This window comes from Malurus melanocephalus, unplaced genomic scaffold (genome assembly GCF_030028575.1).
Source record: "Malurus melanocephalus ecotype Western Australia unplaced genomic scaffold, MMel_1.1 scaffold_155, whole genome shotgun sequence".
NCBI lineage: Eukaryota > Metazoa > Chordata > Aves > Passeriformes > Maluridae > Malurus > Malurus melanocephalus.
This window is the reverse complement of record NW_026623387.1, coordinates 283,161-291,401: the sequence shown is the minus strand read 5'-3', so window position 1 is coordinate 291,401 and position 8,241 is coordinate 283,161. Positions and strand designations below refer to the sequence as shown.

At 34.7% G+C, this 8,241-nt stretch overlaps 1 protein-coding gene across 1 annotated transcript in view; it reads right to left on the bottom strand.

Moving 5' to 3' along the window:
* The window catches only part of LRP2 (LDL receptor related protein 2), a 110,325-nt gene that overhangs the window by 93,848 nt on the left and 8,236 nt on the right, over positions 1–8,241 (bottom strand). The window lies entirely within an intron of this gene.

The window sequence follows — 8,241 nt, the reverse complement described above, 5'->3', positions numbered from 1 at the left end:
AAAAAAAACTTCAAACATTACAGAACTAAACTAAATTGCTAGAAAATTCCAATAATTTTAGTGTTTGTATATTATATAAGTTATTAGAAARGGAAAATAACCTTAAAAAGTCTCAGAGTACCTACACTACAGAAACCTATTTAGCAGGAACTTATCAATTTTAAATTCCCAAGCAGTATAGACTTTAAATAAAGGTAGGGAATCACTTTCACATTATTTCTAAGGGCTAAACATGCTTAATATTAGTGGTCTCCAAAGCCCATAAGGATTTAAAAACATACAATAATAATCCCCTTAGTTGGTGCGGAAATCTTGTTTCAGTGGTAACTGCCTGAAAGCATACAAAGATCTCAGTTTTGTTTTGTTTTGTGTTTTATTAATGCCCACATACTTAAAATATTTCCTCTGAACTACAGGAAAGCATGTCTTCAGTCAAGATTTGAATAGCAAATAMTTTTAAAAGAAATTAAGGCTTTCAGACATTTATGACTGATCAAAAGCTATCCTGCTGTCATTCTTTCCTGTTTGATCTACTACGGATTAAGACCTGATAAAGAAGCATTCATTCCTAGGTGTAAATGCAGCTGGATCAGGCCTTTATTAGAGTCAACTAATGAAATCTCCAGGCCGCAGGAAAGAGAAAAGGCACTGTTTATGGCTTTTCGTTGTGACTACAGCCTCATAAAAAGGGAGTGAACAGTTTTATAGGTCCTCAAAACAATGAGCTACAACATCATTAGGTTCAACAGAGCTCTGTTTCATGTTAATCTATTGTCAGCACCTCAGAGAAGGGAACTGAAAAAACCTGAGGCAGTAGCAGTCCAAATCTGAAGAAAAAAAAAATCCTGTTTCTTAATTTAATTAATAACCATATAATAAAATTACATCTTTCAATTATTCTGAGTGATTTCTCCAAGGAAGATAACTGCAGTACACATAAAACACAACTACCTACTTCATGAATTCATGATGAYATAAATAACATGCTACCTAACTTTCATGTAAAACCAGGCATATCAACACTGTCACATAAACACAGTTAAGTGATGTATTCCTTAGGGATATAGGCAAGCTACTTTATGCAAGGAATGTTCAAATCTGATTGTCTGGTAGTGACACCCTGATTTATAATGTATCCTGCAAATGGTCAAAAATTTCACTTGGATAAATGGTGGTACGGAGTGGTACAGGAGTATGTTCACCCAAATACCTTCTATAGACTAATGCATGATGGTGGTTGGTGGTGCAGGTCTGGGGTTGGTGGTGCAGGTCTCTTATCAACTACCTTTAAAACACAACAACCTCCCTTGCAAAAATGCCCTGAAGGAATGTACAAGTTCACTCTGGAATCCCAGGCCCTCACCCTGAATTTTGCCCTACAAAGCAACATTTTCTTATGAGATTAGCAGTTAGAGCTCTAAAAACACAACACGTAAGCTACCCTTTATCAATTGCAATTACTATGCAACATAAATACTAAATCTTCTTGTATATTTAGCATATTATTGCTATTCAAAAGTACTGGAATATTCATAGTCACTTACTTAAAAAAATAAGTTATAATATAGAACTAAATCTGCATCCACATGATTAGAATTTTTAATGAAACAGATACTTATAAACAAGCAATATGAGTAATTTGTATATTATTTCTAAATAATAACTAGCTAAAAAAAATCAAGCACTATGYACAACAATTTATTTTGCCTATCTTGTATTAAGTTTTTATAGTTGAATATGCCCTCATAGTTATAAAATGAGGTGGTAACACTGATAAACTTTTTTAAAAAGCAGTATAAACACAGYAGTCCTTGTACAGTATCAGAAATTGTAACTGGATGTTAACAGAAAACCTGCAAATCGCACAATCCTTCTACACTCCACTATACTTTTCAGAATTATAGTTTAAGATGCTCACACCTACATACAATAAGTGCAGTACCAATGTCCATTTATACAGCTCTTCAGCAGACCTCTTATAATGCATTAAATTATGGCATTAAGYTTTACACTGTTATCTGCTGTGTTTACTTATAACTGGAGGCAAAGAGCTCTGAAACACCCACAAAATTATGAAATACTAATACCTTACTTATCACTGTTTTATATTATCTTTAGAACAAAGAAAATTACCTAGCAGATAATTTATGTAAATTCACTAAGAAAGCAATCTTTGAAAATCAGTAATATGAAAGAAGTAAAAATKATCTCCAGTAACAAGGGCACTTCTCACAAAGGTTCTGAAAATCTTGTATTTCATCTGTGAGCAAAAACAATTCTAACTTTGATAAAGGAGAAAGTAATCAGGGAAAAAATGCATGATTACAAAGTTACTGCTACAAATATCCAGAATGAAAGAAAAATAACCATGTCAGCAATAACCAGATTTGGTATATTCTATGCAATGTGAGCCTGCAGCACTTGGGTTTCAGCAAGAGCAGGGACTGTCAGAAAACAGGRGGTATTTTATTGTTTATTGACATTATTTAAAGCCTGAATTCACTGAAGAATTAGTAATTAGTCATTAGGAAGGTTTTCATTTCAATAAGTTTTTGTGGGGCATTTTAAAGGGTAAGGCAACTCATTAATCAGTCATATAAAACAAAAAAATAATACTAATGAGCTAATTTCTGTAGAAATTTGGATTTATTCTGACAAATGCTGATAAAACCAGACACCTCTTTCAGGCAAACAGAATCCTACTAGCAAGATTCCTGAAGGAGATAACCACTGAGTTTAAAAATAAGCAATAAAGTAATCAGTCTTCAYTGTCATGCTTAAAACTTGCTAATAGAACAGAATTTGGGTTACTTTTGACAGTTCAGGTTTCAGAAATGATTGACTTTTTGGTGTTTTTCTACTACTGCTGTAATTCAGCTTTAGTCTTCTGACTGTGATTAAAGCAATACTAAAATAGGGACTAAAAAATGCATGGCAGACCTTAGGAATCACATAAGAACATGTATATATATATAAAATCTGCTTCAGCTGGCTTGATATTCAGGAAAACAAAGCAACAAAAAAAATTACATTCCTTTAATATAAACCAGTCTAACAGTGAAATTGCAAACCAAGTATCAGCAACATCACTAGAAAAATATAGACCAAAGTGCTATTTCTAAACTTCTTGTTATACTTACTGTCTCAGGGCTTCATGCTAACTTTGTCACTGRACTTTCCATTGTTCTCTCATAAGAGACTCTGAATGGACATTTAGGATTCAGATTTTGCCCAGGTAAAACAAGAAGGCTTACATTACTAGCTCTGGGAAAGCTACTTGCAGAAAGATTAGGTCGGGTAGTCATTTTCTACTGGAATAGAACAACATAATCGTGATTTTGTAAGAGCAAAGACTCTGCAAATTACTAACTGAATAAAGTATCTTTTTTCACCTTTAACTTATTACTTCTACCACTATTCACTTTATTTTCTGCAACAACTGTTTCATGCATATTAATGCAGTATCCTCTGGTAAACCACTGCCAAAGACAACTTCCACTGCCACTAGAGGMTGGCAGTCAACCTTCACACCACTAATGACCATTACTGAATGTCACAGTAAGTCATAGACAATTCCAGCAGAAGAGAGAGGGGTTAATAGCGTCACACATTTCACAGCACAGTGAAACCCATAGGGGCTACAGTCCTCAACAGGAAGGCAGTCCACTACACCCTCTCAGCCTCCACTGGGCTTCACTTGTCCCTAGGTCTGTGTAGAAATATTWAGTCTCAGAATTAAAGCTCAAATTTAATCCTTTGGTATTAAAACCAGAATGTTATGTTTGGCTTATAATAGAACCAAAACAGCCTTACTCTCCGCCCCTCTGCATTACTTCAGACTCCTTGCTGTTCCTCCCTGAACAGTTCTAGTTTTTGTATTCTTTTCTTACATTTTCTACCTGCTCATTTAACCTTGAAGTMCGTCACAGTTTTAACTCTTCCTACAAATCTTCTAAATTGCATTTGTCATCCACAGATTGAGGGCCATGACTGCTCATTCTGACTGTACAGAATAGGCCAAAACCCCTCACTGGTTCTTCCTTCCTTGTACTCACAATGCCTTTGAGAACTGCTAACACTTCTTTAGCAGTTAAGCCTGAATGAAGAATTTAAAGTAATGAGGAATGTATTAAGCCCAGGGTAGATTTTACCACTCTCGAAGTGTCCACTCAAAAATCAAACTTACACTGCTGCAAGTACTTTACACTTCAGGAATCAACCCCCTCAACAGATTTATTTGCATTTAAAAGAGCAATGTTCTTCAAGGCAATATTTTTTTCAGCAGAACAGTTCCACTTGTAGTGCATCTCMAGGTTTTCAACGAGTAAATGCAAACAGACTGTGCATCATAAACCTCTTCCACATAAAATTTACAAATATAAAATAAGTGACAAGCTCTCTTTTCTCCCTTTCTACCTTCCAGAAAAGGGTACATTCATTCCCCTTCAGCCCCCAAACAGAGCAGCCCACTTGRGTGTCCTTGCAGGTAAAAGAATCCTGAAGAGTTACCTTCCACACATTTTGATGTCAGATTTTTGCCTAGCTTAATTACACGTCAACCAGCCTGAGGTTTTGGAATGCTCAAGGCAGGGAGGCTGAAYCTCTGGAAATTCCATCTCTGTTCCCCCTCACTAATGTAGAAAGAAGCAAAATCCATAGTTYAAGAAAAACCTTAGCTTATTTTTGTATAATGCCCTATGATACTGAAAAGAAGTATTCTGCTAGCAATTATAATAGGCAAACAAACAAATATTATTTAATATATAAGGAAAAMCAGTCTGATGAAATTATGCTAACTTTCATGTAACTCAAGGCAATACTTAACCTTCAGTCTTTCTACACTCTTTAAACTTCATTATATTTAATACAAACTATTTATATTAAAAAGTAAAAAATCTCCACAGACCTCACAAGCATTTATAGGTATTACACGAAGCAGTACAAGATTTACCTCCAGTTTTCAAGACCCTGTAACACCAAACATCTTTTGTACCTATGTGTCTCTAAATTAGATTAGAGAAATAATTTAAACTGAAAATATCAACACAAAGACAGTACAAATATGCATCTGCACCAACTTCACATGACTGCAAGATCTTTGTAGATAGACAGAGGCAGACAGTCAAGGGATAATCTGAAGCAGAAAAGCTSAAGTGCCAGACAGCCATACATTGTCAATAGGGAAGTGTAGGATTTCTTTTACTGAATTATCATCCAATTACACATAACAAGATGATTATTCGTAAACTAGCATCTATAGACTCAGCAGCTGATCAAGAACTCCTTGTGCCTTGCACTGTACAATCATGTAACAAAAAGAGCCATGCCCTACATAGTTTGCAGCATAAAGATGACAGGCTCTCGAACTCCCTCAGGTGCCCCGATGTGAAGAGGCTGAATGGTCCTGTTCTTCCTTTCACCAACACATATTCATATCCTACTTTTAGTCCATTAGCACTCAAAAAAGTCAMAATGCATGAGAGGCACAGTCCGTTTTACTGGTATGTTTATTAGACAGTACAAGAAACAAGGCACATTTCAGATTATTTGGGGGTGGTGGCAGAGGGCAGTGGTGGAAATTACAAAGGACTGAACTTGAAGGAACAGATCTGGCCCTTCACTTATTTTTGAGTAAACCACATTCTGTGTTCAGCAGAATGAAGGGTATCAGAAGCTGTAATATGTAATTCTGACACATAAGATCCGATACCTACATCTGAAATTTTTACTCAGTGATTTTTAATGAAGAAGCACCTTAAAATTCAAGACCAAAAGTGAAAATATTGTCTTTCATAATGGACTTAGAAATACCATGTTTCTCTGCAGCATCAGCAGAATTTTATGGTTTGCCTTTACTTGCCAAGCAGGAAAAAACCCCAGTGAAATCTACATTATATTCTGTGCTTGGTGYCTGTATGTTCTTGCCCATACAGATACTTGTCAACTAAAACAACTGTTAAAACTAAAGCATAAAATATCATTTTAATAATGTTCACATGCAAAATGTTTGATAAAAATACTTTAAATTATTGTATTCAATGTTAACTGTTTTCCGTTAATACAGTTAGAAAAGGACTATAGATTAATTTCTGCTAATGCCTCAGCAAAAGTCCAAGAATTAAAGAAATTCAGGATTTTAATCTACTGAAASTAAGCAGGAAAGCTTTCCTGCAAAGAAAAAAGGGTTCAAGCCTCCTGCAGACAACAAGTTCAAAGGAATGACACTGTAAATGCTTCCTAGCAACATTAAAGATATTCATAATCCTCATCCTCTCTACCTTACTTCAGCTTTATTAACTGAAAAAGCAGCAAATGCAAACAGCCTGATAAAACAGAAATGGTTTAATAATTAGAGTTAAATTAAGTCTTAACCATTTTTTTCAAGTATAAGCCTGAACCAATAATAAAGAAAAAAAGCTCCTAATTTTTTGGTATACCACATATGGACCTCCTAGGAAAAAAAAAAAAATCTCTTTCTTTTTCTTCAAGCTCTGGTATTCAGAAAAAAAGAAACAATGGTTTCTAAACTACCAGTTTAAAAGCAATTATTCTGGGAAAAGTAAAAAAAGATATTCAATCTTCTAAAATTATTCACACTGATCCTAAAGGTAAAAATCCAACCTTCTTAAGTTTAAAACCACAACAAGTTTATTTATCATACATGCTCACAAACAGTACATATCCATACTATGTATCTTTTCCATCATACRGTACTATAAACAAATTAATAAAATTTTAATTCCTTTATAATCTAGCTTTAACTCACACACTTTTTTAAAGCAACAAAGTTTTACTGTCTGTTTAGTCCTATAACAAAGCAGRAAAAAGAAATAATCCTTTTAAGCAAGGACTAATTCTAATAGACAGGAAGTGATACTCCTTTCTACTGATTAAGTAAATATTCCTTATATTGAACAGACCAGGTTCCTTCTTTCATTTAAGTCATTGACAAATTACTTGTGCTTCAGTGATAACTGAGGGTCAGCCATTAATTTTTCTTGGACACTTTCTTTAATCTAAACTGAATATAAAATATTTTCMAGGAGGACGCTAACAAAAACTATTTCTAATCCTTAGAGATATTAGTAAAATTATTATCTGTATAGTCACACTCAAGAGAGTACTTGCAGGGCTGCTGAAAGATTAGCCTTCTCAGTATAAAAATGTGTTTCAAACATTACATGTGAAAAACATGTTCGGCACTAAAGTGGATAACCCCAACCGTTGTCTTGACATTAGGTGTCTTAATCCACATCAATCAGTTGTGACTTGTTAGCTGGGTAAGTGAAGCAAGGACTATGGATCTCTAGGGAAGCATACACATCTCAGCTCTCCTAAATCTCAGTCACTTCTTTCTCATGAATGGCACATTAAGTATGCAAAAATCTGTTCTAATTGACCAAATGACATAAAGAGGAAGAAGAACAGGCAAACACAATAGAAATAAAGACACCCTCAGTTACTCACAGAAGGAAGCATCCCAAGCATTTTCATAAGAATGAATCTTGCTAATGGCCCCAAGGCTGCTGTAGAATAGCAATTGGGTTACAGAAGTGGGGTGGAATAAGACCAAAAGTGGAAAATCTTCAAGACTAGGAAGTGTTTACACTACACAGTGCATGGAAAGTGGAAAAAAAATAAGTGGTTAAACAACTTAGAACATGTACAACATATACCACTGAGAAAGTCAGACAGATGCAGTAGCAGATGATAAAACCCCCTCAGGAAGCTTTTCTCATTTTGAGAGCTGCACTGTTTTTTAAATAAATTTTCCAACCAATGGGCTGCTTTTTCTCAAAATTAGACCCCATGCTGAGATGATGACCTGCATTCAATTCCGTCATGCTCTCCTGAAAGCTGATGAGTCATTGTAGCACCAGGAACTGGCCTCAGTAAGAGCCTTCCTGCACAGTTCGTGAAATATAAAAATGACACTATTTCCCTATTTCTTTTCTGTATCATTGCTAGAATGAAAACGGCTATGAAACACACAACATTTTGCCATATTATAAACCTTACTATAATTTTATATTACAAGTTATTAAATGAAAAATGAAACCTGCCACGCAAAAAATAAATYACTTTCTCTTACAGATAATACGCAGGGTAAGCACATAAAATGATAGCTATTTCTGTCTTCCCACCACAGAACCCACATCCACAACAAAATTCTTTACCATCATACCAACAGGACTCTAGATAAAAAAAAAAAAAAAAAAAAAAAAAAAAAAAAAAAAAAAA